The 12,943-nt window shown below is 39.1% G+C and overlaps 1 pseudogene; it reads left to right on the forward strand.

Annotated features, from left to right (window-relative positions):
- Positions 1 to 4,487: 4,487 nt before the first annotated feature.
- Positions 4,488 to 7,740, forward strand: LOC113051202 (collagen alpha-1(XVIII) chain-like; annotated as a pseudogene).
- The last annotated feature ends 5,203 nt before the right edge of the window (positions 7,741 to 12,943 follow it).

Raw genomic sequence — 12,943 nt, forward strand, 5'->3', positions numbered from 1 at the left:
CTTACCATGTGGTCTAATAAAGTGTTGCATTTGGATCTGCACCTTTCCTGTTTTATTGGCTCCTTAACAGTAATCATATGTAAAACAGCACTGCAAATTGGACTGTAAAAATTAAAGATTCTTTTATTAAAATTACAAAAGCTTTTTAATCAAGAGCAGTGCGTGGTTTCTTTGTTGTTGCTGTTCGATGTTAATATAAAGACTGTCACTTTAAGAGAATGCACTGATACAGTAGGCCTATGTTCAGCTGGCTATGTCTGCTGTAGGATACTTACCAAGTAGGGCGTTTTGACATCATTTTTGTCTGAATTTGTCCATTTAAACACAATACTTCAGAGAGAGCTTAATATTTGCACGCATTCTGAGTGCATCACCTAGCGTCCTTTGTCTCTTATATGTTTAAACTGGCAAAGCTTAAATGAGATTAGTTTAAACACATATTCACGTGAGCTATTCAGGTTTCATTTGTGATTGCACATTATCACCACCTGGCTGATGACAGAATATATGACTGCTCATATTCCAGCATAAGGCAGTTGCACTGAACAAGAGTGAATGGATTGTCCAATTTTTTTTTTCCATTGCTGTTGTTGTAATGTCTGGGAAGCCAGAATGCACATCCATCAACAGAAACATATATTAGCTGAGCCCTGTTTGTTTTACATGCTATATACAGCAAACCATATTACAGGGGCTTAGTCAGATTTAAGTTGAACCGCGGTCCCAGCATGTGCCAAACCATGTGTGGTGAACCAAACGGTTATTTTTTTTTTCAGCGAACCGTGCCATCCCTAGTAGCCAGTGCAAGGAGATAAAAAGAGGTGTAACATGGGCTCTTTTGGGCTTGAAAACCAGTCATGCCATTGTATTATGTATTTTGGTTACTATAACTGGAAACAGCTGGAAACAATCATCAACTGCTAATGGAATTGCTGAAAGGCTTGCTTACAATAACATGCATTCACAAAAATTGGGTATAAAAAATTCTGGGTTAAAGAAGGTGGCATTATTCTAGTTTTGACAATGAAAAAGTTGACAATTTACTTACAGTAGCATTTGTACATATTTCAACACATACTATTATATGCTATCAACAGGAAGACCATGAATAAGCCCATAGTTTAATTTAGATAAGATGTTAATGTTACATTAAATGTTACTTACACACAGACATAACTGAAACTCACTAATGTAACTGGGGTCTTCATTTATAAAACTCTCTACAGATTTCATCCTAAAAGTGTACGTAGGCACAAAAATTAGATTTTGCGTAATCACAAATGTTTTTAGATTCATAAAATCATGCATACGCCAGAACCTGCGCAAAAATGTCTTTATAAATTCCAGTCAGGGGAAGACGTACGTGCATCTTCACCCCATCGCCTCCACGAAATCACCATAAAAGGAGATTACAACGCCGAGTTTTACTATGCATAACCTTTTCTGCATATCATTTCCATGCAAATTCCTATGAACATGACACCATGTTTAACACCGAGACATTAAGGAAATATGAGATATGGACTGTAATGCCATTTGTGCCAGTATCCTTGTTATGTTTTATAATAAATATATGAAAATATCCATAAAAACTAAATGGTTTAAAGTAGTTCTATATTTTAGTTGATCTTATTGTTTACACTGGCCAAATATCATTCAGTTGTTTTAAACAATTCAAATCAAATTAAATGTATGCAGTTTTGCTGATAAGATAAACATATTTTAGCTATTTTAGTGGAAACAGATAGGCCCATATTTATTGCAGAGTATTGTCAGATTCGGCGCGTCACTGACAAAGTATTTTTAAAAGAAAACATGCAAATCTTACAGTTTTTTCCTAGTTATATCCTTCAAATATAGTAGTATTTTTCATAATGTTGTTGTGGAGGAGGCGTTGTTGAGCGTTCCGGGACAGAGCCGGTAACGGCGAATGGTGCGCTTCAAGTGAACGTGAGCAGCATCCCAGGTGGCCTCACTGTGCCGGAGCCATGCATCTACTGCTGGGAGGTCGGTCTGCTCCCCGACCCACGAGAAGAGGGGAGGCTGGAAACCTAATTGAAATGGTGTTAGACCAGTGGCGGGCTTTAACAGGGAATTCTGGGCATACTTCGCCCAGGCCAGAAAGCAACTCCAGTCCTGCTGATTCTGGTGGCAGTAAGTTCTTAGAAATCGAATCAAATCCTAGTTTAGACATTCAATCTGCCCATTGGCCTGGGTGTGGTAACCAGAAGTTAAACTGACATTGATATTGAGTTTGGAACACAACTCTCTCCAGACACGGGAGGTAAACTGGGGACCGCTGTCAGTGACAATGTTTTTGTGCAGACCAAAGAGGCGGAACACTTGGTTGAGAAGAGCCTAGGCTGTCTGTAAGGCCGTGGGCAGGCCGGTAACGGGTATAAATGGCAGGATTTAGAGAAGTGGTCCACCACGGAGAGGATAGTAGTGAACCCCTGGGATGGAGACAGATCTGTAACAAAGTCCACTGCGATGTGCGACCAGGGACGCTGTAGTACTGGCAGAGGCTGTAATATTCCAGAGGGTTTGAGATGGGAGGATTTCACAGTGTTACAAATGGAGCATTGATGAATAAACTTGATGACATCAGACTGGAGTAAAGCCCACCAAAAGCGATTGGAAACCAACTGTATGGTGGCCGCGATGCCAGGATGACCCACGCTAGGGGTGCAGTGAACCCACTGAAGCACACGGTGGCGGATTCCAGACGGAACAAAGAGCCGGTCAGCGGGACATTCTTTCGGAGCGGGATGATTATTCAGGGACCCGGTGATCTCAGAGATGATGTACCATTGGACTGGGGCCACGATTAGTCTAGTGGGAATAATGGGTTCAGTCTTAGATTCTTCACAAGGACCGTCAAACTGTCAGGGCAGGGCATCAGCTTTGCTGTTCTGAAAGCCTGGCCTGTAGGTGATCTTAAAATCAAATCTTGAAAACAATAGTGACCAGCGAGCTTGGCAAGCATTCAGGCGCTTAGCTGACCTGATGTACTCCAGATTCCGGTGATCAGTAAGTACTGTAAAAGGCTGGCGAGCTCCCTCCAGCCAATGCCTCCACTCTTCAAAGGCAGTCTTCATGGTCAGGAGTTCGCGATCACCCACGTCATAATTGCGTTCTGCAGAGTTGAGGTTGTGAGAGTAGAAGGCACATGGGAACATTTTCGCAGGGTTACCATACCGCTGAGATAGGACAGCCCCCACTCCTGTGTTAGATGCATCCACTTCAATGATAAACTCCCTTTTAGGATCTGGGTGATGGAGAATAGGAGCTGAGTAAAGGCCGCAGCACAATCCGTTGTCCACTTAAAATATTTACCCCCTCTTTGAAGCAGAGATGTGAGGGGAGATGCAATTACACTGAAGTTGCGGATGAACCTGCGGTAAAAGTTGGCAAAGCCCAAAAAGCGCTGCAGCTCCTTAGGAGAGGAAGGTTGGGGCCAATTCAACACAGCTCTGACCTTGCTGTCATCCATGAGAACTCTGTCCACACTGATAATAAAGCCCAGAAAGGAGACACGTGTCTGGTGAAACTCACACTTGGAGAGCTTGGCATAGATATTTCACTGTCACTTCATTAAGACCACAATAGTCGATGCACGGCCGAAGACCCCCATCCTTCTTCTTAACGAAAAATAATCCGGCGGAAGCCAGAGATGTAGAGGTAGTAATAAAACCTTTAGCCAGCTGCTCATCAATGTACGCCCTCATGGCTTCTGTTTCAGGCTGTGACAGCGGGTAAACTCTTCCGCGTGTAGGTACAGCCCCAGGCAAAATCTCAATGGCACAGTCGCCAGCACGATGATCCAGAAGATGAGAAGCTTCGGTTTCACTGAAAGCCAGAGCTAGATCGTGGTATTCGGAGGGAATTTTCTGAAAATCCACATCCTTGAGAGAAGCACTGTGGGGTTCAGCACCTGGGACAGCAGCCATCCAGTTGATCTGACAGAATGCGGACCACCGGGATATTCTCCCGTCTGACCAGGAAATCTGGGGGTTATGTCTCTCTAGCCATGGAAGCCCCAAGATTATAGTGTGCATGGGCAAGTGAATCGTGAGGAATTGGATAGTTTCAGAATGCTGTGTTCCGAAGCTGAGCGTGATGGGTTGCGTAGTGTATTGCACCTCTCCAGACCCTAGGGGGCATCCATCCAGCGCTTCCATGGTCACACCAAACTCACATGGGAGGAGAGAAACATGATGAGTTTTGGCAAATGCAAAGTCTATAAAATTTCCAGCAGCTCCAGAATCAATCAAGGCTTTTACGTTTAAATTTTGTCCATTCCATTTCAAAGAACTCTCCACATAGAATAATTTAGAAGAGTGATTAGAACTCGCCGCAATGGAATTCTTGAGCGCTGGATTAACCGGACAGGTAGCCCTCAGCCTGCCTCTCCGCAATACATGAAGTGATTTTTATGGCGTCTCATCTCCCACTCCGCCGTAGAGAGACGTGTGTAACCAATCTGCATGGGCTCCGACTCCATGCTGGAGGAAGCACACTCGAAGAAACTTGACCTGAGAGGTGTGTGTCGGGAGCGAATCAAGTTGTCGAGGTGGATGGCGAGCTCCATAATTTGATTCAAGGATTTACCATCATCGCGGCACGCCAGCTCTCCCTGGAGGTCCGGGTTGAGTCCTTTGCGATGCAGGAGTTTTAGAGGTTCCTCCTCCCATCCAGTTTGAGCTGCAAGGGTCTGAAAAGAGAGTGTGTAGTCCGCTGCGGTAGAATTACCCTGGCGCAACGTGAGCAGTAGTTCTCCCGGATCCTTTCCTCTCGCTGAATGTTCAAACACCTCTCTAAATTGGGTAAAAGGGCTCAGACAGATCTCATGAGCTCCTTGGTGAGAGCTGTTAATTTTACCAGCTGTTGCTGATGGGTGGCCAGCACATTAGCTTAAGAGGATACCTTGGAGACCTGTCGATGGAAATCTGCTGGATCCTGTTTTGGTGAATTCTTCTGTGACAAAGAGGCTGAGGCGGTCGGATCCATCTGCAGTATTATATTAACACAGATAAGCCAGCAGAGATAGACAGTCATATAACACAAGGATACTTGGCAAGGCCAGTAGTGATAACTCAAAGCAGCACACAGGTAAGGGCAATCCAAGAATCGTAAGTCAAACAGGCCTGGGTAAGGGGCTGGCAGCTTAGGTTCAAAAACAAGATCAGAGTGCAAGTCTAAATCACAAGAGCTAACTGGAGAGATAAACTAGAGACAGAGTATGGGTAAATCAAGTCTTCACAAATGAACCATGAGCAGAGCAGTCCATATAATGGAGAGCTAAGGGTACACAGGTGATAATAATGCAATGATAAGGAGACTAATCAGGAGATGATGAGCAGAGGCGGATAAAGGGAAAAGCAGTCCTAATACGCAAGAGAGAGGGATCTGGTGAAACCAGGAGGAGGCGTTGTTGAGCGTTCTGTGACAGTTGTAGAGATGACTTCATACGACATTAACACCTGGTCATACAGTAATCCACTAGTGTCCACCATAATATCACAGTAAGTGTGCATCATCATTGTTCTTGCTAAAATATTTATCATAAAATGTTATCTGTAGTTAGTTTAAAGATTAATTATTGTCCACCTATAGAACTCCTCGCTGTCATTAAAACATAGCATGTCACAGGAAAATTATGTTTATGTTAATGAAATTATGTAATTATGTTTTTTGATAAATTATGTAATTGTGTTTATTTCCGTTAATGTGAGTTGAATATTTAATGTAAATGTGTATATTGACATGGAAACGGAGTTTAAAATCGTTGTTTACATCATTACTTTTCTTACTCCATGAAAAAGAGTTTGTATGCATGGTCTATAATATTGTTGCATAAATATTTACGGCAAGTTTATTTTTTATAAATCACGATATGTGCATGGAAAATTGCGTACGCATATATTATGTCCATTTTGTGTGTACGTAACATTTAGAAATGAGACCTCTGGACATTTTCCATTATTTACTGTAATATTGATGGATATTTCAAAATGTTTTTTTTTTTTGTCATTTTGACAAAAAAATCATTAGTCTATTGTATTTCCCATTTTTAGAAATAGTAGAGGAAAATAGGGATTGAAAATAATAGGGAAAATTCATGAGGGAAAATCCACAACACAGTGCTTGGTAAAAGCTAAAAAAAAAAAAAGTTATTGCCACATTAGCCTTAAATTATTTTACTGTCATACACCACCATTCTAAAACGTGTAAATTCAATAACTTGGAGTTGCAGTAAATTCATCAAAAGTGACAGTGAATAATATGATAGCTGCTGAAAAATCAGCTTTGCTAACACGCTATTCAATAAATAGAAAAACAAAAAACAGGTATTTTAAATTGTAATAATATTTAAATATGTTACAGTTTTTGCTTTATTTCTGATCAAGTAAATGCCACTTTGGTGAGCAAAGGAGGCTTCTTTCAGAAACAAAATGTATCACTTTTAGCATAGGAATCGATTCTTACTAATAACTATTTGCTTATTATTATGCATATTACTAGCATATTGCCTATTTATTAGTACTTATAAGCTATAAGTACATATTCTGCATGACCATATTCTGCATCCCTAATTCTACCCTATAATACATAAACTTAAGAACTACTTTACTAACCAGTAATTAGGAGGTTTAGTGAGAAAAAAGTCATGCTTCATAGTTTATTAACAGCGAGAATTAAACCTTAAAATAAAGTGTGAAAAATCTCACCACCCCAATTTTTTGAATGGTAGTGTATAAAAATAAAGACAAAAATTACAACCCATTTGGTTAAAGTGATGGAATTATTAAGAATTATTTGTAGCTCAGACTTTTTATTTAAAATGATTTGTTACAGTCCTCAATTGTGATTAATACTGTTTGTAAAGTATATTCATAAAAAAAAATGAATTTGTTAACAATATGCACAATATCAGGTGATGTCCTTTTGTATAATCTAAAATATTTGTAATCTTATTGGAACATAAACTTCTTTTAAAGTAACTAATGTATAACTATCTGTCACCTGATTTTGACGCCCTAGCTGCACCTGATCGCTTTCAACTCACCCCAGTGGGGAGTAATGCAGGGTATCAGGAGTGTAGTTCGCAAATGCTTCTTACAGGCCCAAGCCATCAGGCTCAAAGGAACATTCAAGGCTTTCCTGTCATCCCGGTTACAGGCATTGTTTGACAGAATGACAAGGTTCTGTCACCAATAGTCAATCTTCAAGTAAGATCCTTCCTTTTTTACAGAATATACTCTAGTCTGTTTAAAACAGTCTTTTACAGAGCTGTTTAAAAATTTTCGAAGGAAGAAGAATTATTCAGCAACTGGGAATCCATATTGAGTGGCTCAGAGGGCAAGATGAAAATGATAATGCATGCATCTATTCATTTGATGGTCAAGATGTTCTTGATGATGAGGTAAGTGGATCTAACACATATCCACAGCTAAAATCTTAATAGAACTTATTAGACTCACTAACATTTGTTTTCTCCATAACCACTTTAATAGGCCAGGGAAGATGGTATGGCATGGATCAAGCACTGATGGAAGGAGGCAGACAGACAGCTACTGTGAAACATGGCAAACAGGGAGTCATGCTGTCACTGACATGGCTTCCTTACTCCAAGAAGGCTACCTACTTCAGCAGTTGCCACGTGGCTGTACCAGCTCTTTTATTGTACTATGTATTGATAACAGTTGTATTGCCAGTAGTGAACAAAACATCTGTTAAACAACATTTTCCTTGAGTCACACCACAAACTGAAACTTAAGTGTTTTATGATGAAAGGTGATACTGTATAAGTTGATTTATTTTAGACTTAAATTTTGACTTTATTTTTGAATGGATTAACTGCTGTGTGACAGCCATCTTTAGCTTTCAAACAAAGATATGCTTTGCTCATTACGCCATTAGCCTTACAACGAAAACATTTTGTCTTAGCAGAAAACATTCAATTAAATACTTGACCATTTAAAAATAAATAAATAAAAATGTTTTGTTTTTATTTATTTTTTACAAAAACATTCACATCATTGTATTTTCACACATAATTTGTTCGTATTGGATAGAGCTGTAGTCAAGTCCAGCTTTGTCGAGTCCAAGTCAAGTCCAAGTCCAGGACTAGTCGAGACCAAGTCAAGACCGAGTCCAAAGAGGTTCGAGTCCAAGTCAAGTCCAAGTCCAAAAGTTTTGAGTCCAAGTCCAAGACCGAGTCCAAATGAAAGAAAAAAGGGTCCTCTTCAAGACCACATACTTAACTACTGATAATGTTTGTGATGCGAGAGAAAGCATATCTCCTATTCTAAGAAAATCATTTTACATTATTATTTGTAATGATCAAAAAGCATGTGCAAAGTAACAACTCTGTAGGACAGGGGTCTCCAAACTACATCCTGGATGGCCAATGTCCTGAAAAGTTTAGCTCCAACTGGCCTTAAAACACCTGGAAGATTAGTGTGTCTAGTAAGAGCTTGATTAGGTTCAAGTGTGTATAATTAGGGTTAAAGCTAACAGGGGCGTTAAACAAGATCCCGGGCCCTATGCATAGGCAGTCCTGATGGGCCCCCATGGCCCCCACCCATGAAAATATCCAGGTAAAAAATATATATTTCAGATTCATACTTTCCAAGGGCCCTCTCTTCCTTTGGGGCCCTGGTAATGAGTACTGGTTTTACCCCCAGTCTGACCCTGGGAGCTAAACTTGGATAAACAAACAAAGTTTGGAACTGTAAGGTCAAATAATTTTTATGTACTTTATTTTTTGATGACATTATATCTGTGCTCAAAAATGTATATGACTATGCCTAATTGGCACAGTGCACCGACACACGCAAAGCTCGGGATATGACAAATGCGCGCAGCAAGGCTAGAATGGATACGTTTGGCTCTACTGGAAAATGCGCACATAAATACAACGAAATTTTTGTCATACTGTACGAGTGCTTGCATAGACTAGTCGAGCTCTGTCGGAAACAATCGTCTACTCCAGCATGCATTAACCATAATGCATACAAAGTGTTTGCAAGTACGACGTGAATTTTAGAATTACAATATTGCGTGGAGCTGTTACTATATGACCTTATCTATGTTGCATGTAAAAATAAAATATGTAATGTAATAATTAGGGTTGTGCCTGAAGCCGAATACCTTATTCGGAATGGCACGGATAATGGCTTAAAAAACGAATAACGCACAAGAAATAATTCTGCTTGAATACTCGGCTAAAGCTGACACAGTCTGGTGTTTGCTAGATAACAGGTGAGCCAGGGGATCAGCGCCAGAAGTGAATAAATGTAAACTTTATGAGTGAAAAGAGCGCAAATCAAACACCCCATTGTTGTCGCCTCTCTGTGCATCTCTCAGAAATCAGAGCGTTGCAAGAGTAATTTTACCTATAATAATACATCATAGCTACACGTTATATTATATGTATATATTTAAAAGGCAAATATTGAAAGCTTAGGCTACCATATGATACGAATGAATGGAATAAGCACAGCGCGCTCACCAATCAAACAGCCGCGCTGCGCGTCTCAGTCTCTCAAAAACCAAATCAGTTCTCTCGAGAGAGTAGGCTAATAATCAGCTTCGATACGGATACATTGTCTACTTGTCCTACATGTTTGCATATTTACCTTTTGCTGGTTTGCGCGGAACACACACATCTGTTTAGTGAAGTTCATTAACATTAACACTCGCTCAAAATGTTCTGCGTAATGAAAATGTGTGCATTGAATGGATTCAGTCGTGTTCAAATGATCACTAAACGTTTGTCATGACATCTCTCTGCTTGCATGATAAATATTATTTTAGAAATTAATAATTATTTCAGTTTAACACGACATACTTGTTCAGTGATAACTACGAAAAAATATATAAAAAGTCATAACAGTCTTATCAAGTAACTACGATGTTATATCCGAATGCAGATAAAATTTGTGATTGTTACAGATACAAATACTGGCTGTTACATGAAAATGTAAATATGTAATGTCATAATTATAAAGTTTTTAAAATTTACATATGTAATTGTTGCATAAGGCTATACATTAATACGCGTTTATTGATAAAAAAAAAGACTATCTAGGTGTAGACGTAAATAAAACACAATCTAACAGGTAGAAAATTAAATTAGAAACATCTAAACTTTTCAGGTCGCAGTAAGTGCACATCCTTTCCCGGAATAATACTGAAAGCTAAGGCAAGATGGAGAAACAGATGATCATAGTTGTGCAAGGATAGCCATTTTTTAAATGAATCTATTAGCAGAGCTACTGCAAGTGATTTTAAGTGCTGGAATTCCATTTATTCTTTGCTGAAACTTCTGCGTCATCATGGAGAGCGGGTCATGGTTGCCCAGCAACAGCAGACGCCACTGGAGCAAGCGTAGATTACAGAGTGCTTTGGAAATAAGGAGAGCGGCGCGCCTAGCGTTTTCCACACGTTTTCAGTCAAGAAATCATGCAAATGTGGTGTTGTTTTGAAGGAGAAATTTTTTATTTTATTTTTTTCAGTGTTAATTTCGTTGACGAAGACTATGACGAAAAATATTCGTCAACTAACCTTTTTCACGGACGAAAACTAAATAAAAACTAAATAAAAAGTCAGATATGATGACGAAAAACGTGACGAAATATAACTGACACTTTAGTCAACGAATAAAAATGAGACGAAAATATATGGGAGGGACGAATGGAGAAGAGATCCAATCAGAGCGAATCTTTGAGGGTAGGTTGATCTATGCAGAAGCAGCCGAGCCATTTTAAAAGCCGCGGCAAATGGAATGGAAGCGCCACAGCTAAACAAACGCAGCAGCAGTTACACGGAAAAGAGAACAAAGATGAGTTTGCAGAAATTCGCACAGTTTCGAGGACGTTTTCATAACAGTTAAGTTGTTTACACAGGGAACTACACTGCGACCTTTTGAAATGCCATTGCGACCCAAATTTTTATGGGGTCGTAAATGTATCACTGATTATTTTTGTACCTACTTATGTGTAATGCTATGTTTTAATATGAGCATTTATTAAAACAGAAATGTGTAAGAATACGTTTTATAACGTGCTCCAAGCATTCAACACATCAAGTTGGCTTCAGCCCCGCGCTGCGGGAAAGTTGAACTGAGCAGCTGGTTACTCGCGCAACACTGAACTGAGCTCTCCTTCAGGACGTTTGCGTCCTCCTGCACCTGAACGAACAAATACAAATCGCATTTTAAATAAACATAAGAAAAAGAGCGAAAAGTGAAAGAGCTCAATTCAGCAGCGCGGTGTTCTGGTGTTCAGGGAGCAAGCAGAGACGCGTCTCAAAGTCTTCTTGCTTTTGTACCGACAACAAATACATACTTAATATGTCGAAATACCCGTCTTGGAAAGTGTGTTCGAAAAGGTCTGTAGTTGTGTCTTCAGTGAAAGTAAAGAGTTGGAAAGAAATCGGATGTGTATCTTTATAACGGATGCATTTGTCTCTTAAAGTGACCGCGCCTAATTTACTAGCTCTGCTGTCAGTGTCTTTAATATATGAAAATGAAAGTAAATCACTCACTGCTCTTGATTAAATTACTTTGTAGTTTTAACAAGAATTTATCCAAAGTCAATCCAAAAATCAGATAGAATAGATTATATTGTTTTACTAGTGACTAAAAAATACAAAAAAAAAAAAAAAATTATTAGGGACCTGAGCATGTTTTGCTTAAGTGTTTCTTTCTTTAATTGCTAATGCAACCTTTTCACACCACAGACTGAACCAAATTAAGCATTGCATCAGACATTATCAAGATGAATTTGTTGTTCTGACACAGTTTAACCCTGAGTTATTGTCATATTTTATTACCAATTTCTAAACTACAGCAGATAAACTGTGATATTGTAAGAAACGTTGAAGGTGTCTGAATACATTTTGGTTTGATTGTGTATTTTATTTTACAGTGAAGACTATGCAGTGCTATTTTAAATGAACAAAAACAAACTTAAAAAAATGTAAACTTTGTGTAAATATCACAAATAAAGAAATAGAATGAACATACAATACAAATATAATATAGGTGGTTGTCTATTTCAATAATACTGTACTTCATCTTGAAAGAATGTCATATGCATTGCATATCATTCAGGACGAATGCATATCTTTTTCAGAGAGCATGTATATTTTTCATTGAGAGCAGGCCTTATGTTTATTTTATAAATACCATTCCATAACAGACTGATGGAAACATTTAGTCAAGTCAACTAAGTTGACTTTGTTCTACTAAAAAAAAAAACTAGACTAAGACTAAAAGACTTAAGACTAGACTAAGACTAAAACTCTTATGATATTTAGTCGACTAAAACTAGACTAAGACTAAAACATTTCAGATGACTAAAATGTGACTAAAACTAAATGGTGTGTTATTCAAAAGACTAAGACTAAGACTAAATCCGAATTTGCTGTCAAAATTAACACTGATTTTTTTGCTGGACTCGGTTGGGACCAATTAGAAGACTTGGCGAGGCCAATGGCCAAGTCCGAGACAAGTCCGAGTGCAAATTCAACGAGTCCGAGACAAGTCCGAGACGACAGAAAAATGTCTCGAGTCCGGACTCGAGTACTACAGCCCTAGTATTGGAAACCCTTAAAGGGGGGTGAAATGCTATTTCATGCATAGTGAGTTTTTTACACTGTTAAAGAGTTGGATTCCCATGCTAAACATGGACAAAGTTTCAGAAATTAGGTTGTATGTTTGAAGGAGTATTTTTGTTCCAAAAATACCTCTTCCGGTTTGTCACAAGTTTTGGAAAGTTTTTTTCGAGTATGGCTCTGTGTGACGTTAGATGGAGCGGAATTTCCTTATATGGGTCCTAAGGGCACTTCTCCCGGTAGAGCGCACACTCCCGTAGAGCAGAGCACAGACATTCACTGATCAGACCGAGAGACCAAATTGTCACAAAAGAATTGT

The sequence above is a fragment of the Carassius auratus genome, chromosome 31 (assembly GCF_003368295.1).
Source record: "Carassius auratus strain Wakin chromosome 31, ASM336829v1, whole genome shotgun sequence".
Lineage (NCBI taxonomy): Eukaryota > Metazoa > Chordata > Actinopteri > Cypriniformes > Cyprinidae > Carassius > Carassius auratus.